This window comes from Pararge aegeria, chromosome 3, assembly GCF_905163445.1.
Source record: "Pararge aegeria chromosome 3, ilParAegt1.1, whole genome shotgun sequence".
NCBI classification, from domain to species: Eukaryota; Metazoa; Arthropoda; class Insecta; order Lepidoptera; family Nymphalidae; genus Pararge; species Pararge aegeria.
Genome location: NC_053182.1, coordinates 5,886,575 through 5,912,989, shown reverse-complemented (window position 1 = coordinate 5,912,989; position 26,415 = coordinate 5,886,575). Strand labels below are relative to the sequence as shown.

Genomic DNA, 26,415 nt, shown 5'->3' with positions numbered 1-26,415 from the left:
TAAAGTTCACTCAATATTATGCGGCTTGCTGAGTGACATACTGCGTGAAAGTTAGGTTATGTAAACAGTGCAGCCGCAGTAACTAAATATCAACGTATTACTAAGTAGCTATATCTGGGCTAAACAGCTAGGTTTCGTAAAGCTCGCTGACTCACACCTCCGGCGTATTGGCCCCAGATTTACATTTTATTATTGACAACTAGCAGGATCAGCCTTATTACAAATCACAACTGATGGCTGATGGAAAAAGATGCACAGAACTTACTAACATGTAATAAATTGGAACGCTTTATTGCTTGGTAGTATGAGTTTGATTGTACATTATATAAAATATAATTTATTTCTAGCTTCTGATCACGCATAGTACCCAACGCAGCTAACTATTTATATACGCAGTCATTGTTTGTTTCATACATATAAAACTTTTTTTTTGTTAAGAACGCTACTTATTCGCCACTTTTTTTTTATTTATATCTTTAATTTAAATTAAAGATTAATTTTGTTGAAAATTAAATATTTGCTATATATACTTATATACTATTTATAAATATATACTTTTCAATTAACTGAACAAGGCAGAGATGATCTAATCTCTATGGGAAAGTAAATGGGCTTATGTGACCCGCTATTTTTAAAAAATAATAAAAAAATCTTCCTAATTCAGAACGGGGTTTAGAAATTTTTGTTTGTTCGATTTAGCAGAGAATAGTTCTGATCTGAATATAAACAATGGTGTTAATACGGTTGTTCGCTTTCGAAATAAAATTGAGAGATGATAAAAGAGTGATACTCTTTTGAGCACAAAAAAAAATTGGAATAGCAAAGCACGATTGACGAAATAGTCAATTTATTTTTCATTTTGAAGATTATTTCGTGTACAATCAAATAAGTATTAAATCTATAAAGTTATTCGTGGTGTGTTGGCATTTGTGAAGAAATATGGGCAATCACATAGTGCATGTAAGTACGCACCCGGAAACCATGGCTAAACATCATAAACATACTTTTACAACAATAAACGCGAATTTATTGACTTCCTCTTTCTGATAAAGTTTACCTACTTACTCCTTTGTGTTTGTCAGTTTCCTATTTACCTTATAAACTTTTTTGGAACTATGTCCTTGTTGTCATATTATGTTAAAATGATAACTTTGTACCAACTACATTTTGTGACGTAAATTTTTAACTATCTTCAAATAACTGTGGTTAAGATTGTTTTAAGATAAGAATGGACCCAAGAGAGAGATTTAACGTCTACGATAAACTGTTTTCGAGCCAGGGCTTTGTTTATTATCAAGAAATTGATATTATAGCTAATTGTGTACGAAATCCATTTCTTGACGTTTTGATACAGCTATTCGTGCGACTACTGCCAATTTTTGCGTTAAAAATTATGGATAAGAGTGTGTTACGATAAGAATGTGCCTAAGGGATAATAAGGACAAAATATAAACTGCTTTTGAACCAGAGCCTTGAATATTATCTATAGCATAGAAATTATACATTTCGTATCTTAAATGTTGACACCTCTTTACACAACTATACGTTTACTTTACCAAAATAGAGGTTAAACAGAAAGAAATTAGTAGGTAGGTACACAGCTGAGCATTTGTCAAAATTATTACGATACGATTTTGTCCCAAGCCCAAAAAAGATTAACCATAAACAGGTGAAAGTATAAACGCAATGATGACTGTTGAACAACCTATAGCCATTATTTATACGTTAAAGGTTTCATTGAACTTAAGAAGGATACATAAAAAGGTTATGGTGTAGTGTGTAAGTGGGTGGTCATAATTTTACACATGACTTACATCTGTTGTGTGTAGCGTACATTCACAGGCAACGCTTGGTTAGTCAGGAGAGAGGCCAGGTAAACTTGATTCGCACAGTCAGCCTCGTTCCGTTGAAGTTGATGATGCTAAGTTAAACTAGTCAGTAGTCTTGCATCGGTCAGCGCACGGTACGCACGTATCTCAATCACGTGCAACAACCAACTTGTTTACAAATAAAAGCCAGTGTAAACTCTAAGGAGTATAGCTGAGACAGGTGAGTGAGGCATATTGAGGTTAAGGTTTTGTCCATTGTTTATCCGCTCCTGAACAATCAGCGTTAGGTAGGATGTAAACAGTGTCAACTTTTGTTTTTTAATACCTGCACGTTGTATGGATCTATGCTAAATTAAACGTGTTTTTATTGTTAAAGGTGTTAATATACGTGTTTTATATCTGTATAATGCCATCTGTACTTGTTTTAGTTGTATTTGAGTTCTTTCGTTCCTTTTAACTTTGTGGTAACATTACGTTAATGAGATTCATCCCATATAAGCGATCAGAACCATGTTTGTTGGTGGCCGGTTTTTTGTGGTCCGTGAACAAAAAACTAATGTCGGTACGCTAAAATATCTCGTTAAACTAGTCTTCATTCCCGCAAAATTATGATTGCATGATATTAATTAATTAATTTCTCTTGGTGTCTCGCCATACATCACTCATGAGTCAAGCAACCGCCTTGAAGCATTTTAATGAAGGGGTATTTCTTTCTGATTGTAAACGTAAATTGTCGTGTACGTTAATTAGCCTATTTACCTGCTTTACACGCTTGATTGTATTTTGAGCTTAAGTGTAGGTCAATTTTAAATCACGACAATCGTGTTGAGTTTTATTAAATGTTTACCTACTTATGAAGGCTACTTAACCGTCAATTCGAAGGTTTTTACTTTTATATTAAAATAATGGTTATCTGCCGGTCCTGCCAAATATAATTTTGAATTTCATACAAGATACCTAGGTACTTTATTTTTAAGGACTATACAAGACAATTTAAATGACTCCTACTCCAAAAATATCGGTTTATCATGCAACTTTTTTCACTCTATTTCATCCAATTAGTCTTCAATGGTTTTCTGGGATTAAATTGGCCTCGAACATCCTTGTATATTTTTCTACTCTCCTGTACATGCCCCGTTGGTTCAGCTATTTCAAACATAGTTTAAAAAGATAATCATAAAAAGATAATCAAACAAAGAATTAGGTTTCGTTTTTGTTATCGCTCCCGTAATCATATGAGCTTATTATTAGGCAGTTATCTCGAAATCACAGACAGCCATTTCAATTGTACCTTTTTATTTTTATAGATATAACCTTTTCTACTAATTCGCATGTGTTTTTTCATAAACACTTTTTGAGTTAAGTAAAAAGCGACAAAATGAAAAATCATCGTAGATAATACAAACATGTCAATTACATTATTACACAGCGTTACAATTGTAATCACCTAGCTGATAATATCTCAAGTTCTGTTTCGTGGTGCATTAACGACAACAGCATGGTCATGATCTGGCTTGATGACGGTCTCACGTGCATTGAGGTTAATGTTACATTGTAAATTATTCCTTATGTAGGCAAGTCTTGGCTGACAAGCTTCAGCATGTTGGCCCTTCGGAGAAAGTGCCGTTTTACCATTCATTTCTTTATTTTGTTATCAGCTTGTTAAACCTAAAATTACTTTAGAAAAAACGTGATTTTTATCAAATGTTGTTATGTAAAATAATACGTTTTACTTGTCTTACCACTTCTTTCAACTTATATTGATTTTCCATGTCGTAGGTTAAATGCTTAACGTAAACCTCCTTTGCGTGGGCTAAATGGAAGACAATGTATTCGGCAAATAACTAATTTTCTCCTGCGTTCAATGCTTTTAACAACAAATATTGTTCGAAGGATATTTTTCACGCCAAATTTATCACTTTTAGGCAAATAATTATGGCTAAATAAGTATTAAAGTTTTTTAAAGTTTGTATTTTTTTATTTTGATTTTGTTGAGTAATTTTCGCTTGGTAGTTAATCCCTAAGAAATTTGTGGTTAATGTTACCGTTTTTGTATAAGTAAGTTGTGGGAACTTCATTGGTTTATGCGATAACAAAAATACGATATTACTCTTACGTGTACCTAATGTTTGTTTCCCTTGAAAAACTAATAAATAAAAAGCTAATGAATGCTCTTATAATGTGTCTTGATCGTCTTAGATCGCCTCTTCTAACGAAGTTTGGCCTGGCAACCTGAACTTTGAAACTGAAAAGTGTCAGTGTTTTTTTTGAACTACTGGCCCAGGTTCTTTAGCCAGGATGAAATTCTCCTTCCCACTCCCCTTTTTCGCTAGAAAATCAGTTGCAGAAGACCACACTAGTGCCATGGAGGATATAACCTGGATAGTCCAACTTTCTTTTCTTGGCAGTAAACAGAATCTCCCGTTTTTCCAAACGCGCTGCAATCCTGACATTTTTAACTTTGTCTCTCCATAATAATTCTTAGATTTCAGTTACCAAAATATTAGAAACGACCGAAAGATGCTATATTGTTGTGCGTATGTCACAAGTTTTAAATAGTTAAACGATTTATTATCTACATTAAAGTCGGCTTCATCAGCAACATTATCATAGTAGTTCTACTACACTGGGGCAAGGCTTGGTGATTCAAATGTCTTTATCGGACACAAAGCTATTCAGTCGCCACAGTTCAGAAATTTTTCCCCAATGTTGTGTTGTCCTCGATACCAAACTCGTCAAATCAAGCTTTGTATCGTTCCGTGTTGTGACGGCAGCCGGCGACTAAGAGAATATAACGGAGAATGGGCCTCCTTTACTACCCTTACTCCTGTGTCGAAGCATCAAAAGCCACTCCACTATAGTCTAGTTTCTCGAACAGGCGGTTAGTCACTTCACTCCATTTAGCAGCTGACAGTAATTATTTTACCTCTAAATTCCTAAACGTTTACCATCAAATTGAGAAAATGGGAAAAGTTTGTGAACTAGCAACATTCCACGGGTGTAAAGTGAGACGTGCGCAGGGCGTTTTTACTGTTTTTGAACACAATACACTGCATGCAATAATGGCTGAATGCACTGGCGTGCACTGGGTTTCTTACCAGGGTATGCATACAGCCGGAAAATTGCATAAAATGGCCAATATCGTCCTCCTGTACCAGTTATATATAAACTTTAGGGTAGGCAGTGCTTTTGTGCAAGTATGAAGTGCACGCCACTGGCTGAATGATGGTTCTGTATGTTCTTAATTCTGCACTACCATCTAACTGCGATCTGCCCAGCGTGATGATTATTGGGAAACTGGTGATGAAAATTGCAGAGGCTTTAATGCAGCAATTGACTATAATAAGCCTTTTAATATTATGTATGAGTAAGATCTGGTTAGAAAAGTTACTAAGGCTGATTCAGGCAGCACATTAGTCTGGTCTCGAAAATGATCTTACATTCTCATCATCATCAGAATAATGCCCCACTGTCACCGATCTTTCACCACCATCACCTATCTGTCTCTTAGTATGAAGATTAAATACTAGACACATTGCTTTTTAACAATTTGGCCGGCCTAAGAAAAGAGCTCCGACTTTAAGGTAAAAGGGTTATTTATTATTCTCTCTCTCGAATTGCGCTTCTTAGCCAAAATAAATTACTGAACTGAATACTACAAAAGTGATTACTGATTAGTATAAATGTATAGCAAATTGTGGAATAGTTTAAGCCAATCAGATAACATCGTGATAGTCACGTTGTCTCTAATCGTAGTAGCCTTAAAAGCTTAGCGTGCCCTCTTAGGTACGGATGAATCTAATCTCTAAATATCGCCTTTAGCTGTTTTTGACTAGCTCGTTGGTATATTCGACTAAGGAACACGAGGTTCTGGGTTCCATTCCTAGATCCAAAATGTTTGGTATTGAGACGGCTTATTGTGATAGGGGGTTAAAGGCCATATCATGACTTTTTTATAAATTCATTAATTGAAAGGAGATGTATTTTGGGGCTAACTTGTAGTGGAATAAATAAATGAAAAAAAAATTTTTTTTATTTACCCCATCTCCTTTGGGTTTTTGAGTTGGTAGAAATCAAACATGAGTATTGATGGGATGAAGCAACAATTCATTTTTGACATAATGACCACGCCTGAGTAACGCAATACCCATTGTATAAGCCAATCGATATTGTTACATCCGTAAACCTATACAGCCTGTCAAAATGTTGAGGAAAGGTAGGTACTATCAGAGGTAATCGAAACCAGTTTTTACGCGACTTCCATCTGATAATCTTCATCGTTCGAGTTCCCCGCTCATTAATGTCCCACAGCTGGGCACGCCGCAAGAGCCTCTTCTCATGTAGATTAGAGATTTGAGCCCAACAATCCATTTGTGAACCATCAAGCTGCTCACATTTGGGTTGACGGGCTTTTTATACTATCACATAGTGATCAGGGACAAACAGTAGGTACCTATTATATGTGTTATTTTCTACGAGGAACTAAACGTTAATTTTGTTGATCTAACTTTTCTTGTTCTAAGTTAGGAGTTAAGTTAAAATACTCGTAGATAGATTCGCAGATATTTCACAATAGATCCATGAACCAAGATTAAATCCTATATAGTAACTCTACAATGTAAACAAAGAGCTTTTAGATCGCAACCTGTAATAGCGGGAATCAAAAAAAATTACAAAGTATCACAAGGTGGTACGTGTTTTTATGTTCACGTTGAACTTTTTGCATGTTTTTTACGCTAAAACCTCACCACATACTATTATCCTGAAAATCTGCTAAAATTTATGGATGGATCTGAACAACCCGCTAACCTTTTTAATATAGGCACCTAAAAATCGTTTAAGGACTTAAAAAGCTATTTTTAAAGTGTGTGACATGCGGCTCAAATTAACTGAAAGTAGATAATTGCTTAATACCTCATTTATTGGTTGTAGGTCTAGCTAACCGCCTATGTTCCTAACATTGCTTTTAATAAAAATGTTAAAATCGACCTGATGGTTGTCAACGGCATTATATCGGAAGGAAGCGACGTCAGACTATACAACAGTGTGCTTTTAACAGGCTTACAAACATGATCTATAAATTAAACAATCTTTTTGTTTAAGAAATTGCTGTAGGTACTTTCCGTAAGTTTATGCAGGAGTTAGGTAGATAGGTAGGTACTTATTTGGCTTAAAATTAATCTTGACTTTAAACAAGGCAAATTTCATTAAAATAACTATGGCAAACAGAAACTTAACTGTAACTAAAATCAGACAATAAATTTCGAAGTTACAAAATTTATGTTTAGATATAAAAGGCATTAAAATATTTCTGAAGTTTGATGTAACCTACTCAGGATACGTTTTCCTTTAAACCAATTCTTATTGTTACCTACTAATTGGTTGGTCGTTTTTCCATACGAATCATTGGCGCCGATTTTGATATATTATACACATGTTTAAACAAAACTATTTTGACAACACTATAAATAGTGCTATCCTTTTCCATCCGAAAAATTGTGAAAAGGACAGCAGTGCATTCAAAACCCTCTATTTAGTTAAGTTCCGAAAATTGTGTACAGAGTGATACCATAAAAAAACCGATGTAACACTTTACAGACCGTTTAGAGTTTTGCATCTATGTAACGAACACAATTAATATAGAACTATGATATGTTAACATAACTATAATAGTATAATATCTGAATTGGTAGCTACGTATATTATAAAGTAAATTATTATGGTCGCCTACCAATACTGACGCAACTGTGCATTTGTCTATATTGTGTTACGAGGCAATTTAGTTCGGTGTACTCTATCGGCGGTTAAGAAACCTCGAACGTGTTTTATATCCACTCGTACCACAGCGATTAGCCAAAGTGCTGAGAAAAGTGAACTAATGCCCGCGATGTATCAAAGATATCGTGCAAAATCAATTTGTGAACGGGTTCCTTTCGGAAGATCTCAGAATTAGCATAGGTGCTTTACAGTTAGGATTCGCATTACGCAATAGGTATATTGATGATTTACAACCGACTAACTGACGAATTTATTTTATTCGTGCGAAATTAAGACTCAAAAGTATCCTGCTACCAGATTAAGATTAAGATATCTAAATATCATGTTTCATTAAAAAAAAAAATTCTATAGCGGAAATGTAAGCCGAAGGATGGAGTAATAGTATCTCGGTCAAGATCTAGACCGAAATACTATTACTCCATTTTCATATTTATATGAAACTCTCCAACCCAAAAAACTAAACGTAAAAATGATTGCACTGTTGTTGCATAAAATATGGAACAAACAGCTACACACTTTTATCAAGTAAAGGTTTGTTTTATTATCGTCCAAGCATCAGATTATAATACCTATCCTCTTTTAAGCTATTTACTACTCATTACTATTGAGATACAGTTTGTGCATCATAACTCTCATCACAGTATTTATATAAGCTATAGTAAACTGTGCTCTCAGGGTCTATAAGTTAGTACCTACAAAGGCACCTCTCTCTCTCTCTTTTTCTTTCTTAAAAAAGAGGTTTAGTCTTCAACTGATCCACTTTTTTTACTTATACAGTCCTTGTCACGAAAATTACAAGGTATGCGAGTGATTTGCTTATTCGTTATAGTTAAAATAATAACAAAAAATAAACGTCAAACAAGAAGAACTCTAGTTTATAACCACACAGACTTAAGTAAGGGGTCAACGCTCAGCGGTAATTTTTATAAGAATATTAATTAGTAAACGTCTTAATTTAACTAATTATTTCCCCCTTACAAAAGTAACTGGGCCGTCGGTTATTGGAGTTTATACGACAATTTCCAAACTCCCAGTCGTTCAATTTTTTTCACTTTTTTGTTTATTGCGGAAAATTCGATATTACAGATGCTGCTGAGATATTATTAGGATACACCCAATTTCTTATAATTATTTTTTTCATTGGTAAGAATGAACATTTATACCTAGATCTGTAATTAGTTGATCTTTAAACTGTTAAAGCTTAAATTAAGAGACTTATTCCAACGGTGGTAATGTATTATTTGATATATTATACAATGTAAAGACAGTACTAAGAAAAAAAACTTACTATGGCGATTACTATACAAATATTATAAAGAGGAAAGATTTTATGGTTTTTTGTTCGTTCGGCTCCAAAAGTACTGAACTGATTTTAACCATTTCTTTGTCAGAAGAAAGCTGAACTATAATAGTGGAACATAGGCTATAATTTGTTTTCAATAGAATTAGAGATCCTTAAGCAAAATTTTGCTTATAAAATTCATTACTTGGTGTTCGCTGAGAAAACTATTGATGATACATAAAAGTATGTTCTAAATAATTAAAGTTATTATTATAATCTAAATAAAAGGAGGGAGTATATATAACTATCATAGTTAAGTCGCAATAGCAGCTTTTGTGTTCTTAGGTTTTATTAAATCGCCGGTGGAAACAAAAGTGGATTACATTAGTATCTACTGCGATACTAATGTAATCCACTTTTGTTTCCATTCCATCTATTTATTTTATTTTTATTAAAATAAATAGTTTTGTCATCCAAGGTATTTATTTAGCAGTTATCGGGAGTTTAAAAGTTAAAGAACCTAAAAATATTTTTCTACGGCTTAATTATATGCCACTCATCTCCCAAATAAACTGTTCCTGTTGATTTAAAAACAAAAACAAACGCGGACGAAGTCGCGGGCAACAGCTAATTCTAAATAAAACCACTGGATAAAGTCAATATAAAAACAGAGTTAGGCAAAATGTCAATTAAACAGAAACACGACACTATAGGTAGACTGGCAAATACTAAGGCCGTGCTCCAATAGAGACGATATTGACCGCGATATTAGATCCTCGGGCGACATAAGCGTAACAAGATATTGGGATATTTGAATCTTTAGTTATAATTTACTACAACATAATACTACATTTAATTTTTAATAACACAAATATTATCACATGTAGGATATTGCTCCGTGATTTAAATTTAAGATTCGTAATTTTACGGTTAAAATCTTTTGAGGGATAATAAATAATTAAGTATTTTTTCCAAAGATGAACATGAACAACTTATACTTCTTTGATGATTTAGGTCGCAATTTTTAATAGTGGTATCCCTAACGCTTAGCTTGGAGTCTAGACAGATGGTTGGTATTACACAAATTGCAGTTTTGGTGTGGTATTCACAACTGCATCGAAAGTTTGAAACGGCAAACAATTCGGTAACGTGGGTTTAATAAGAATGCCAAATTAATATGTTTTCATTTATGACTACAGATACTCGTAAATGAGTTGTAAGACTTTACGACTCACTTTTCTATTACTTATTACAATTTTTAGGTAAATTAGCTATACAAATAACGGGCAAGCATGAAAAAAAAAGTACTGCGTCGGAATATGGTATCGATTAGAATCTATTTGTGAACGATTTTCTGTGGATCTTTCCAATTTGAGTAGGAACTTGTCTCTCGTATATGGCTAAGGCTTAGTTGTAGTCAAAGCGATGCTGTATGATTTAGATAAGTTACTTCAAAGCTTCGAACATGGCATGGTGTCCATGTCCATGTCCAACTAAACGAAATCGTATAAGATTTAGTTCTATCTTCCAATAGACCGCGAAGCATCGAAGAGGTCTGTTACGTATTTCATATACCTTTGGCATGTACGTTCTGCTTTTTCATGTCTATTGATGAACCGAAAATTCTGTAATATGGATAGTCACCGTCGGCAAAATTCGCACTTCAGTTAATGGCCACGAGGATCATTTGTATGTACGTTTTACAAGATACGTTATGGGTCGCTGTATGACTAGGGCCAACTAGCGAAACCTAAACAAGCTAGTTTAAGCGTTCGTTATCATGATGATCCTTGTAACCACCATCGCCATTTAGTGTCATAATACCATGCCACAAAATACCGATTAGAGAGTAAACTGCTGTAAGTCATTTAGCACACTGCCATCTTAAGAAAATCGTAGTTAAACAGCAGCCACTGAATGCAGTAACTAGTACTTACTAATCCGTTTTTTTACTTTTTTTAATTCTAATACAAATTGACTGCAATCTCACCTGGTGGCAGCACGTCTTTGTCAGTATGGTGTTATCTAGCCACGTTCAAAGCCTCCGAACAGACCAGACCAGAGAAAATTCAGAAGTTATAAATTCCCAAATTGCCCCTGCTTGGAATCGAACCCGTGACCTCCTACTTAAATTCACAGCTCTCACCGTTGCGTCAGGGAGGTCGTCGAAAATTCATACAAAATTAGCGATGAATATACCTACTACAAGTTTAAAAACAAGCAACGTTGGCAATCTTTCTGAAAAGTTAACGAATAAGGATGAAGAATCGCTGTCAAACTTTAACTTTTATTAGAAAAAATATATATATCCTCATTCTTCACGTGGCGAAGATGCTTTATATCGCACACGACGTGTCATCTGCGATACCGCTAGCCAAACAGAGCGGCCGTTCACTGTCACAGCTGTATGTATGTTTATGCTATCCTAAGTTCACAATATAATGATATGTAAACCAAACAACCATTATTGCGGGACTATGAATCGAATCTCATCGGTGAAAGTCATATTGTAGCTATTCTAGGCTTTTTACAACACTATAAATACTTGAAACTCGTCATAAATATTGCGGTTTAAATTTACGATACCAATATTTACAATGTATTACAATTACCCAGATAAAACACAAATATAATATTATTATAATATAATATACATAATTTAAAAATGGTAGATGAAAAAAGTTAAATAAGAAGGTAACTCTTAGTATAGATAATTTGATCATGTACAATCCACTTGTATCTTCTGGTACATCTTTAAATGTAAGTTAGAATAAGAAAGACTAGTAGAAAAGTAGTTCTGGAATTTCTACTGTAAAACTTCTTCGGATTGTTTTCATATATAACCTCCGCTTGTAATCGTATATTATATCAAAACCAGCGATATTTCCAGCATATTTCTTTCCTATGCTTCTCTATCACGCCTTAGAGGTTACACCTAAAAAAATTGTTTTATTCTTTTCATACTATATCCCCTTCCACATAATTAGCCCTTTATATTTATGAGGTCAAAAGTTTAATTGGACAGCTCGAGTAGAAAGCGTCTAAAAAGTGCCGTAAGTGGCGTAAGCGCGAAAAATGCATAATCAGGAAATATAAGGCTACAGCGGGGGGATTACATAGCAAACGAACAGTAGCAGAAGCGATCTATTTGTAGATACTCGAGTTACAAATAGATCGCTTTAAGAAAGCTTGACACTCCCTCTCCCGTGACGGGATCTGAGTGTGAGCGTGACATTGTTTCTGCCATTCAACGACAATAGGCCCCTGTTATTTTTTTCTGACAAAATTCTTGTCAAAATTATGTTCTTCAAATAACCCTTGTTAAAGTAACTTTTGAAAAAATATAATAGAATATACCTACAGTATTATAAAAACAATAAATTACCCCTTTAGATTTTCATAAAAATAGTTAGTATTTAAATAGTTTTCCATCCAGACATTTTCAATATCCCCTGGAGATAGGAAATTGGTGTAGTTCACTCCTTAGGAGAACATGTTAAGGCATGATAGGTCGATGTTCCAATTCCCACGCTCGCATAGTCCAGCTGATGCTGAATAGGTAAATGTAAAATAAAAATGTGAACTGTGTAATACAATTTAAATATATTTATTTGGCATGATACCCTCGAATTGGTAAACCTTTTTCGTTTAGCAAAAAAGTGTGTGTGCATAGCAAGTTTGTGACAAATAAGTATTTTGAATTTATGTTTTAAATCAAAAAATAAAAATAAGAAAAATTTCAAATTTAATCCTTTAGATTAAATTTGTTTACAAACGTGGTAGACGTGATAAGAATTTAATAAAAAAAATACCATCATTTTATGATATTTACAACGCAAGGAAAAAAATATGCTGTGCGTCTACGTAGAGACTGCATCTTTGGCCTCTGTAGGCTCGTGTTAAACTGGAGAGCGTTCATTATCACAGGAACGACGCAATTATCGCGACAAGTGGCCCCTTCGTGTTATTTTGTTTAAGTCTTAGTGCTCTTAGGGCACAACGACTAATAATCGGCGAGTAAAAGTCAAGCAAAAATTATTTTGCGCACGAAATATGAATAAGTATAGTCTTTATTGCTGATAAGTAAGAAAACGTTTATTAATGCGCATTTTTTTTTGTGAACTTCTATGCAACTGTAAATATTTATAATATTAAAAATAACGAATATATTTGTATAATTTATATATAATTAACTATTGAAATATAATAAAAACGTCGAATATAATGTTATGTGAATAAAGGAGATGGTTATTTATCTCTAGATGAGGAGGTCCAATTTATTTACACAAGGAAGTGTGTGAAACTCTTTTTTGTTTCTATATAAAAATATGTAATATACGGATAGATTATATAGAATACTTTGTCTAAATACCATACGTTTGTCCGTCACTAAAATATATATATCTTGTAGTGAGGTTCAAACTTAACTCAATCGCAGTACTTATCATAACAAACAAGTCTGGTAGTGTGCAATGAAATAGCGTATCTTATATATCTTGGATTTTGAGCCTTAAAACGCTGAAATAAGATTCAAATTAAGAGCAAGTGTGAAGACAAAAAAAAGGTAATTTTCCGTAATTCAGTTTATCTCCGCACTCACTTAATGCAGGATCGGTGCTGGAAAATTTATGCAATTAACTACATTGCCGGCGCATCTGTTTTGAGAATTTCAGGCGAGTGATTGTTGCAAAAGGAAATAATAAAAACAAAATCAATTTATCAGGATTTATAAATAGAAACAAACGTGCATGGGCACTTGGATTACGGCGATCGTGAAAACATCGTTAAAGCTTAAACAATAACTATAAAACTTAAAAGAAACGCGATTTTTGATTGTTATTAATTAATCATGTAGCTTATTATAATTTTAATCTATATTTCGTAACACGGCAACCTCGGAACACAATTGAGGTCCTGGGAATGACAATAAAATTAAATGCCAAGGTTAAATTAAAAAAAAAACAATTCAACCGGTTTTTGATTAAAATTTTAATCGCAGCAATAGTTTATGATGGTTTACCTCGCAGTGCGGTGACCCCGGAACAGTTAGGGCCCTGGGAACGACGATCAAGCTTTTAGTAGGTCTATCGTGAGTGTGCCCGTGTTGACCAATCAAATTATTCTTGGTATTGGTTTAATTCTTCCATTAATGTTTGTTTGAAAGCTTTTTATTAAACATTGAATTATTTATGTCACCTTGTGGTTATTTTCCGGTAAAACTTATTAAATAATATAATTGATTTTTTAATAGTGTGACACAAGAGCGATGTAAAATACCTTAACTAAATTAGGGTATTTATCATTTTACAAAAACAATATTTTATTACACAGCGAAACAATATGACTTTATGGTGAAAATAATACTACTATTGCTACTGCAGTTTTCTTAAAGGGGGTAAAAAGATAAGACTTTTGATAACTATTTATGAAATTAATAAGTATTTTTAATAAGTTTAAGTTTTCAAGATATAATCTGTCGTTCTTAACAAAACAAAAAAAAAAACTACTTGACTATATTTTGTACTAAATCTTTAACCGCTGTATATGATTCAGTAATACTGATGACCTGTAAATAAGATTAATAGTTTTTCTAAAGAAATCCTAGAAAAATTTAAAAATGCTAAAATCAATTGAAATCGAATTCGGTCATATCACGCTATTAAATCGTTTTACTATTAAGATTAATGTTAACCGTTTCTCTTAGTAGTGAAAATTTCAGAAAATTGTCACATTACTCTATGCGTGCACTGATAGCGATTAAATAAAACTCAATAATTATATTACAATGAAACAGCAGTAGAAGCAATTAAACAAACCTCATTTATTATTATTTTTAAAATGAAACTGCAGTAGAACTTGACGTATAAATATTATACTTAAATTCAGATTATTTAACTGCGCCACTTGCAACAGTAGCGTGTTACGTTCCACGAAAACATATTATTATGCGACAGCGACATTGCAATTACAAATTCTAGTTTTCTTTCTAACAAGTGACGGCCGAGAAAACGAGATACATAGTAGGTATTACGTGACGTAAAATATCTGTACTGAATAGCATTCAGTATATTCTGTATCTAATACCTATTGCTCGCGTACTTTGTCCGCGTTTATCAAGATTTTTTACAAATCCCGTGGGAACCGTTTGTTATCCTGGAATAGAAAGTAGCCTATGTTACTCCGTCCTTTCAACTAAATCTATACCCAAAATCAAGTTTATTGGTTGCTTAGTTGGGCCGTGAATAAACAAACACATTTTCGCATTTATAATATCAGTTGGATTAAAATGTAAGAGTTAGGTATAAAAGAAGAATAATACGAAAGCTTGTGATCTGTATCTTTTTTTTTTTTTTTGCTCTTATCCTTAATATATCATATTGGGACAGCACAATATGTTTTTTTGTCACTATTATGTTAGGTCACTATTTCCTTTTACCCTACAATATTATTAAGTAACTAGCTGATGTCCGCGACTTCGTCCGTTTTTGCTTTGAAAGTATCCCGTAGGAAAAATTCATTTGAGATATAATTTACGTATAGATAAGAAAAGTTTATTTTATTATGAAACATATATTGACAACATAACAAAAGGACAATGGAGAAGCACCTACTCTTATGACAAAATATAATATACAATATTAAATTTTTTATGATGTGTACTGTATAATATTCCCGAGAGTAAGCCGTGAGCTTACGGGCCATTATATCGGGGGAGTTATGGCAATAGAGACAAGAATCTATATGATAAAGCGATATTCGGGATCGAGCAGCCATTTTTCAATTACTTAGGTATAGAATAAAAACACTGCTTTTGCAACGAAGATCCAATTTGTTTGGTCGCACGGCTTGGCACGGGCCTTCTTCCTATAGATTAAACAATTCATTGCATGAATTAATTTAAGATATAATGAATAATAAATATTTAAAAAAAGTTAAAATTGTTGTGAAATAAATTGGCTTCTGCGATTCGATAAATCGGCAAGGCTGTTCTTCCTATATACGTAATTATACTAAAACTATTATACGAATACTTACGTATACGTATTTAAGTTATGAAATATTGGAAATCAGAAATCATAATTACAATATCTTCTATGAAACAAAACTTTTTATGAATTAATGCCTTCGGTTAATGGAGTATCTTTGTTGCTCGTTAAAAATAATAAATCCACGAGAATTTGTAATCTCTGTTCTTTCCCAGGCTGCTCAAACAGTTGGGTGAAAGTTGAAAGGAGCTTTAATTGGAAGGAACTCGTAATGTCACGTAGCAGCAATGAACGCCATTAGAAAGGTCCTGCCGAAGTATAGGTACCTAATATAGAATATACTTATTGTTATCCGATAATTTTGTAACTCATTTACGTATGGGAAGGTAGGTAAGAAAGGTTAAGTTATGTTACATTTTTCTATTATTTCGAGGTCCATCTAACATCATAGGAGTAGTTAGAATTTTGGGGCTCAGTCTTATGTTAGAATTGGGGTTTAGGATTTAGGTTTTTTATGGTTTTAAATAACATTTATTACTCAAGTTCCGCTCGAATGGACCTTTCGCAGGCACAAAGCGTTCTAATTTTATTTTACATTATTGTTAGGCGATGGTGACCATCTGAATTAAAACAAGCGAGGGTTTCAAACGTGTCGTCAACAAGAAGCTTACCCACAAACTTAAGCGGGTATTCCTTATGTTATCACCATCTCGCAGTATCACTTTTAAAACGAATTCGATGGTATAAGCTAGTCATACGTAAGCTTTTTTCATTTTATTATAATAATTTATGTTATAATGGGTCTATTCAAACAATATCTTATGAAAAATTTGGACTTCATTGCTGAAATATACGATATTTAAACTTTATTATGTTAGTAACTGGTTATTTCCTGAAAGTGTTCTGGGTGAGATTACATTATACTAATAACTGAAGGGCGAAATGTGCAAGTCATGGGTTTAATCAGATATAAGTCGTGTCACATAAAACAACGCGGGCGTTCTTAGGCATCAGCGATAACTATTTAGGTTTTTTTTTTACAATTAAATGTGAATTATTGTGCTATAGCTTTTTATTATCGTGGCTTATTTTATTAATTTTTCACTTTGGGGCCTCCATCTCTTCTCGTTTGAGAGAGATGGCTTGATTTAGAGTGTAGACCCGCACCACCACGCTGCCCTGAAAGGAGTTGGCGATTTGACGATTTTTGATTTAAAACGGCAATCGAACCCTGAATATTTCATCCCTAGGGAGGCCTATACTAATATATTGTTCTATTAATAATATAAATAAAATTATATTTATAATTAAAGAATTATATGTAAAAGATACATCAGTTTAATTTTTATTGCACTAAATAAATATTTGTTTCAACACTATCAACATATTACCAACCCTATAGATACGAACACGGTTCTTCTCTGAGAGTGAAAAGGGCTAAGGTCAGCAAGCAGGATATATGTGGGTGGTGTAATTCTCACGGCTTTGAGATCATATAGAATTCTGAGACATGCCGGTTTACTTACGATGCATTCATTCACCATTAAAGAAAGTGATTAAAACGCACATAACTTTGAAAATTTAGAGGATCGTGCCTGGGATCGACCTCGGTACTCCCAAAATTGAGGCCGAAGTCAACACTTTAGTTGGACTCCTCTCTGTGTATACGTTTAAATTGTACACTACCCCGATTGACGCTTATTTTACGTGACACTGCTTATAACAGTTTGTAATTTCTATTGCATTACATTAGGTACACCCTGTGCCATGCCTTTGTAACGTTACGAATTATAACAGCCTACATGGATATCAAAGATCAACTGCATACCTTACTCGTGTAAGATTTTTTGGGAGCAGTTTTAAACATTTTGAGTGACAGAGTAATTTCTGTTTTAATGATTTTATTATTCACAAAATGATAATTTCGTTTAGTAAAAGAAACTTCATTTATACACATTTACGTCAGAATCGATTCAACTTTTTTTATGCTTAACCGAAATCCTGTATGAAAACCGATCGTTCCACACAACAGTTGACAGTAGATCAATTAATTAATGAGAACACTCGAAAAGTAACAGGAATCAATAGGTGCCATAAACGTAGACTAAATAGATTTTCTTTCTTATGTTAGCATATTTCTTTACTATGATGGAAATGTGGACGAAGAACACGCTACAACTTCCGGTGGGTATACCTATGCTCATCTCAGCGAGAAATCCCGGACTAACATTTTGTAAAAACAAAAGGAAATGCGGTGAGGCCTGTGTTTCTGGCTTCTGCCAAATATAAAGAGCATGGTCTAATTATAACATAAACTGCTCCCATACTATTCCGTTATGCCGATTAAGACTTAAGTCGGTTTAAGACAGAATGTTGTAATTGGAGGAAAACGACTCAAAGTAAAGTCTGTTGTCTTGTTTTTTGCCTGTCTTATAATTGAAACAATATTTTCTTTACATTTAGGTAATAGGTTTATTTTAAATTTTCAAAAGAAAATAATAAAAACACCCAAAGAAACTCTCATTTTATTTTTATTTATCTACCTAATATTATATAAAAAAATATAAAAGAATGATTACTTTATAAGACAAGGTAGAAAAAATGGAATGTACACCAACGTAAACTGAACAAGTTTGGCCTTACCTTTGACATAACATTCAAACCAATTCAATTTGTGTCCAGAACTTGTACATATTTGGTGTCACGAAAAAACACTACCGTCATAAACAAGTTGAAACAAATGCTCGTTGTTGTAATACCAATTATTTTTCATTATTTACATTTTTTTTTTTATCTATAATAAATAATAATAATAAATATACTACGACAATACTCATATATAATTTCACTCAAATAATCGCCTGCGCGTTGCGCTGAAGTAAAAATGGACAGCAGCTTTCTCTGTGCTACTACTACCACGCTACGACCCGTCTGACCAGGGTGGTGATTATGGGCAAACCCTTCCCTTGGGAGAGGCCTTTAGTCCAGCAGTCGACTATTATAGGCTTTTGATGATGACGAATCGCCTGCGAATTATACATAATATTGTTTCTTTTAATTTAATTTCGTTTCGGTTAATAAAGTGGCAGTTCGTGCTATAATTTTCTACTCTTTGGCGATGTAGTACCAATATCTCTTTGAGAAAATGATCGCCTGCGTACACTGCACTCACAATCTGTATCTGTTTAAAGTTGAATTAAATTACGCCTCTTTGGAATCTCTTTGGTTTCCTCAATGGTAAACCAGCGGAGGAAATCGTTTTCAAGTGCAAACTCTTCATCGTAAACAAAGTCATCACGTAATTCCAAGTATTCATAGCTTTCTTATACAGGAATCTATAGATTTGACAAAAGGTCTAATCTTCACATAGCTCAACTTCCCGATCATATAATTGGATCGTGTGAAGCACATTACAATGCTGAAGTGATGGTGGATGATATGCTTGTCATTTCCATATTTGATGATACATAATACATATCGTATTTAGCTCGTGCTTTCACAAAACCATGGGAAATATATGCATGATTTTAACTTGATAATGAAACTTAATAATTAAAGGTATCAATAATTCTATAATCAACACCCTGGAACTAAAAACTTTGAAGATTTAGACTTTATTTTATGTGAAACTTTAAAAATAAAGGAAAGAAAGGCTAAGTTTCATTTGTAGGTCATGAGCAGTTCAACAAATAAATATCGATATGCAAACAAATTGTCTAAATCAAATTACTACTACCTAATCAAGGGAATTTTGGGAATAAATATTGATCTCGCTTGCACAAAGCCATATTAGCCATTATAGATCCAGTTCTTAAATCTACTCTACTTTAATTCCTTTATATGTTACTAGCTGTTGCCCGCGACTTCGTCTGCGTCTGATTTTGTTTTTTAAAGTTTTCGGTATCGCTAAGCCTTAAATGTGGGGTTTGCTGCTGTCCGCTGAGGAGTTCTGTCCTCTATCTCCAACCAGCTTAATGTCGGGATAAAAAATATCCTATAATACTTCTAACACTACCAAGATATGTGTACAAAGTTTCATGAGAATCGGTTAAGTGATTTTTGCGTGAAAGCGTGAAAGGTTAACAAACAAACTTACATTGACATTTATAATATTAGTAGGGATACGGATAGGGATAGGGATAAGGATAGGGATATACATGTACCTAATTTGTATTTTTTTTATATTTTATGTAATATGTGTATTTTAACTTTGTATCATAAATTTATTATATGGAAACATGTGTATATAAATATGCATGCATTTACTTTTTATGCCTTCATTTGCCTGGAACAGATCGCTATGTAGCAATAAGGCCGCTAATAGAGCAAATTTTAGCAAAAGGTAGAAACTTGATACCTGTAACTCCATATTTGAATCCGTATTTGAATTTTTAGTATATTTCTTAATGGATTTCGTATTATTAACTCGTATATGTTGTTGTACACAATCTGGCGACATATTTAGTATTTTTAGTCTTACAACGGAATTCTATGGTTACACCATAGTCGTTACCTACATACCAAGGCCTACAATTTTATTAATATAAAAGAATTTTAATGTAAAGAGTTAACGATATGCCCCCATTATTCTTAGTTTGCACAAAAAAACAATGGGAAAATGTGTAACAAAAGCTATTTAATTCACACAGGCCATTGATGAATGTCAATTTTATGCAATAAAATAATGTCGTACCATAATAATTATTATCATTTAAACGTGAGTTTTATTATTATTTGTATGTTTGATAAACAAGCTCCATATTTGATTATGTATTTAAATATTACCTTTAAAATTATTAATTAGTAAGAAAATCGTTGTAGAGCTTTTTGGCCCAGATATTACCTAATCCCGTATTGAGAAATATCGCACTCGACGGGGCAAGACAGCTCCAGCGCGAGGGCAGTTTTTTAAATACCTATTCATCAAATTTGTCAAACCATCGTCTTAATATTTCAGGCATAATGTTATTCTTCTTGACTTACTTTGTTTAATTTTTATCATATAATTCACGACCCTATCAATATTAAACATTTGTTTGCATTGGGCTAATTATAAAGTCATCAGCCATACTGAGTGATCAGTGTAATCAAACACATTTACATGATGAAACATCGTCCGCAGTCAGCTGGATTGGACTCAATACAAGAATAAGGAGGTTATTTGTGACCCTGAGTCACGCACGGCCGCTAGAGCTAGAGTCCACTATTTTTTTCTTTTTATCAGACGCTCCTGATACATACGAGTACTAGTTATAACCTGCTCGAAATCGGCCAATTAATTTTATATTTCGAATGCGGATCACGTGTGATAACGACTAAGACACCGGGAGGTATCTTAGCATCGTTCGAGTCCATGTAGTAGACTGAAGTAAAGCAGCCGTATTTATATCAAAATACCCACCAATTCAATGTTTTAACTAAATATTAATTATTAGCGTATTTGTAAAAAACATTATCAATTTTATAAAATATCTGGCAAATATGAATTTATAGTTATCTAAAGATTAATTATTTACCCACTTTATAAATTCACTGTACCTAACACGGGGTTCTGGGTTTCCCGAATCAAACCAAAAAGTTATTTTAATAATTTATTTGCCAAGAAATTGACCCAGAGGTTGTATCCAGCAGTCACATTACGCATATTAACGTATCTTGATCCGTAGTCGAACTTGCTGGGAACTAGCCCCACTTCATAGCACAAGTCAAACTAATTACATAAGAAATGGGTATACAATTTTATAAATCCTATTAATGACATTTTATATCCATTAAGTATATCTGGACTTTTTAATTATAATTAAATCACAGAGTTGAGAGAATAAAATAAATTAAGCTATATTATTAAAAATCTGAAATAATTTTTAGAGTGAAGTCTTGAAAGAGAAAAAAATCACTCGTTGATGACATTCTTGTTTTTAAAGTGAGGGCTGGTATGACACGTCAAACAGATCCCAAAACATTCAGTAGCATGGTAACCGAAGCGTCCGGAAACAACAAAACCAGTACGTATCGTTGCACTCTCCCACAAACAACCCGCTTTCTCGCGATTACGACATTATCTCCTAACCAGAATAATTTTAACTTCACATCCTGTACGCCATGCAACTTGAAACATAAAATTTTATTGTATAGCCACTTAGCGAACTGTTCCTACAGATAGAGGCGTTATGCATATATTTCATATACAAATAAGTAATGTTAATTTAGTTATTTCGGTATTCGGTTGTATTTCTTAAACCATCCCCTAGCCCCAGCTTTCTAGATTTCGCTGCTATAATATCTTGTTTTATTTTAGGTGTGCAAAATCAGCACTTTACCCTTTTCCAATTCTCTTATTAAAATTTAAGGATGAAAAGTGATGCAAATCGTCTTATTAGTATACCTATATGTATTTTTGTCCTGGATACTTTTTTTTCAGTTCACACACTTCTCTTTTCTAATCACTCTTTTTACGGTAATGTCTTCTCCTTTAGCCTACTAAAGTGTAAGAAGTTAAATGTAGGTGTTTACTTTAACTGTTTATTTATACAAGGAGTATTTTACTAAGTATTTTAGGCAGAAAAATGCTTAAACAAAATAGTAGAAATACAAAGTTAATTTTCACTATTTCCTAGAATTTCTGAGACATCATAATATTGCTATCTAACTACATACTTGATTTAACTTAGTGTTAAAGTTTGAATGATTCAAACCACGTACAATTCATACGACAACTGCTTACCGGTCCGGAAATAAAACAATGAACATAAACCATTGTAAGAAGTTTAATAATAGTCGTTCATTTTAATTCATACAACTGCAACTAGAAGTCTTATTAATATTTTATTACCCGCAGCATAAAATCGTAAAACTTGTGAACATGCCAATTTCACAGTTGTTCTTTTAGTTTGAGAAGTGGGTAAATCTTATTTAGCGGTTTTTTTGTATAATGGTGAACAGGACTTTTATGAAAAATGTCTATTTTTATGATAAAACATTTCTGTGTGACAAACATGAATATTTTTCAGTGTACGGGTATTTATCTATATATATTATAGCTATTTATGTGCATTATTCATAAAAATATTCATCATATATTTTACTTTGGAGCATATTTATTTATTTAAAACACTGACGAGTCGAGATAACTGTCCTTATTAATATTTAAAATGAACGCTTCATTAGCCTGTGATAGTAATTGCGTACATTTCTTCATAGAAGAAACTACTATTTTAATAACACATATTTTAACAAAGCTGAAATAAGGATTTGGTATATTTCTTAAACAAGAGCGACATAACAATAATGATTGAATGAATAAATGAATAAAAATGGTAGTTAAAGCCCCTAATTGACGGCCGACTGGCGCAGTGGGCAGCGACCCTGCTTTCTGAGCCCAAGGCCGTGGGTACTATTCCCACAACTGGAAAATGTTTTTCAGGGTCTGGGTGTTCATCTGTATATTATAAGTATTTATGTTTATTATAATTATAAATCTTCATCAGCTATCTTAGTACCCACAACACAAGCTACGCTTACATTGGGGCTAGATGGCGATGTGTATATTGTCGAAGTATATAAATAAATAAATAAATAAATAATGGATTTATCACGAAGTCATACAGTTATACCTTGCGGCTTGCTGGCAGATTAGTACAAGGTTCTATATCTGAACAGTATTTTCTTTGTCTTTTATTTCACTACAATTAAGTCCTTGACAGCAATCTCAAGTAACTACCACCATGTTCATTTCTGCCGCTCAGCAGCATTGTTGCAATGGTGTGTCCCGGTCTGAACGGCGTGGGTGCCGGTGTAAATACAGGCACATGAGGCTTAGCATGATGGACACAGGGTGGCTCCTTGTGAGGGCACCTTGAAGGTGCAGGATGTGTTCCTTGCATGCTCTGCGAAGTGTTGCGCGGTTTACAGTCAATGGTATTTTACTTACTTTCACTTGGTCCTTCAATTATTACTATAAAAACACCAAGAAATACTTAAATAAAAATACACCTGAAATCAATAGGTAGCATAAGAGTCTAAGTAATATCGATGCCAAAATTGCCAAATTGCGTATTTCGAAAGCGTCAAATGGAATAATGGCTGTACGTTTAGCCACACTTTCGCCGGAGAAAGTCAATCGTGCATTAAACATCTTTGTTTTAGCGCTTCAGATGCCAGAGCGGTGATAAATTAAGTACTATTAATCTCTTACTGCTTACACATAATACTGGAAATGTAGGCAGATTATCAACACGCGATAACACCAACTAAGTATTCATTACAAGAACAGGCAACATCATAATTTATTATGACTGTTTTAATGATCATTTATTTCTAAGTTTATTTACCTAAAGTATTTTGAACATAAAGCTATTTGCTTATTTTTTTTATAATCAAATATCTAACATCGTTGTACGGTTGCAAACAATTGTTATTTGTAAGTTTAGTTCTGGGAGGGAGACTTCGCATTTCAAAGTCGGTTAGTGGCCCATAGACAAAAAGGTGCCGTCAAGAGATTTAGATGTACGATGCTGCGTAGAAATGGATTAGGGTTTGTTTCTTTTTACAGGAATATTAAAACCCCAAATTTAAAATCCAACGTCGCAATTAGATTTGTCTGCATGTCATAATATCCTGGAAATTGCTTAAGACAATAAATTACAATTGTATTAATTTAACGTTTTGTTTAACCTAAATAAAGCGACAAGATCTTTAAAACATTGGCGTCGACATTCGCCCATGTTTCATTGTTGAGCCAATAAACCGATTTGTTGCAGTGGCATTGGTGCCCACGCTTGTTTTGTCGGAGCAGGCGCCTGCGTTACGGAACTGACTTTTATATAGACAAGTACTTAATCGGTATGTCGCAACTTTTCGCTGACCATCATTGTGCCTTACTCAACAGATTGCTTATACAAATTAAGCCTGTTGCATTAGAACTGTATAATCAGATACAATAAAAAACTCTCAATTGGTATCGCTTTATAAGATTGCACACACATTACCTATGTAATGTGCAATGTATAAAACGTAATATCCGCCTACTTTATAAACAAACGTGAATACTAAAATTTTAAATTCTAAGGCCAAGTTAAATATATAAAATAATCAAAAGGAAAGAGTGGAACTTCCCATCGGTCATTATATTAAAAAAAAAATAAAAATATCTCTTTCTTTGCAGATTTTGTGATCAGTCTGTACTTCCGAAGAAAACGAGAATGGAGAGCTGGTTGGACGATGTCAAACGAGTGCGCATTCCTCGGCCAAAATTCGAACGCAAGTACCCTGCAGAACCACCGAAAGACTATCTCGAGGACTGCGCTGATCTCAGTGGCAAAGGAAGGCACCATCATGATAATAAGGATCTGGCAAAGGCTACTGAGGATCTCAGACGAACATTACAGGAGAAACTATGACCGCAAAACCGCCTTATACTTTAGTTTTACTTCGCCTTATTTATCTTTATCTAAGATAAGGTATGACTAACCTGGAAGAGAATCAAATAATTTTATTAATAAGAAAAGCGTATTTATTAAATGCTTGGTATCTTTAAACCAAATCTCAAGGTATACGCAATGACTTGCGATAAAAATGTAGTCTCGTTATTTGGTCATCTTCAATTCGGTTTATTGTCTTGTAATTTTATTTTATTGGTCAAATAACGAAATCGTTGGAGTTAAAATGGTCAGTTAAGTTTAATTTTAAAATTTTCGATAGCCAGACTGTAGTTTAATTCGTTGTACATCCCGTTTTGAATGGTGAAAAAGAAAGGAATGATGAAACCTTAGTGATAAGTCTTTACCTAATATTTACCATTAAGTATTGTTAGACTTAGGTGAGAACTAATACGTAATTATAGCATAAGCAGTCAAGGCTAATTTAGCGCTGATACAGTAATAAAAAACTCAAAATAAACAAACTGAATGTTGTCAAAATATTGTTTTTGCAAATAAATGTTTGACAATCTATTAAGTTCTGCCTCTTCGAATTGTATTTCAATGTGATATTTGTAATGTTTATTAAATAGAATTACTTAAACTGTCGTTTATTTTTGATGAACATCTATAAAGATGAGTTAAACATGTATAGATAACTTAACAGGAAAGAGGGGTGAATTTCCGGGTGAGTTTAACTATTCAAATTAAATGTAAATGTCCATTGTTCATTTATCTACTACTCAAACCTTTAGGTACGTATGTTTATATTTGGTTTTATATTTTGTTCCGTTAAACAATACGTACTACATAGTACCTACTTAGTATAGCGCTAAACTGGCCTTCGTTATTAAATTATAATTAGTGTGTAAGACTGATTTATTAGGTGAATTATAGGAACTAATTTAATAAACGTCTTTCATTAAAAGGAAGTGTTCTCCGGTTTTTATTTTAATTCTTTCTTTCCTTCCCCTTTGTACGTGTCTCTTGTGTCGAGGCCTTTGTCTTGAGGAAAAGGTCCGCAATATAGATGTTTCCGGATGATAATTCAGCGAACAAAGATTTACCAGTTGGGTGGAGTTCATCTGCAGAATTAGGAATTCTAACGGCGAACAAATATTAAG

General features: G+C 33.4%; 1 protein-coding gene and 1 long non-coding RNA gene across 2 annotated transcripts in view; one reads left to right on the top strand and one right to left on the bottom strand.

Moving 5' to 3' along the window:
• LOC120636972 (whirlin) overlaps positions 1–26,415 on the bottom strand; it is a 159,769-nt gene that overhangs the window by 17,218 nt on the left and 116,136 nt on the right. The gene's annotated exons all lie outside the window — the stretch shown is intronic.
• On the top strand, positions 1,708–25,067 carry LOC120636973. Its single transcript, XR_005659416.1, has 3 exons — positions 1,708–2,049; positions 24,635–24,716; positions 25,039–25,067. It is a non-coding gene; the product is annotated as an uncharacterized LOC120636973 (long non-coding RNA).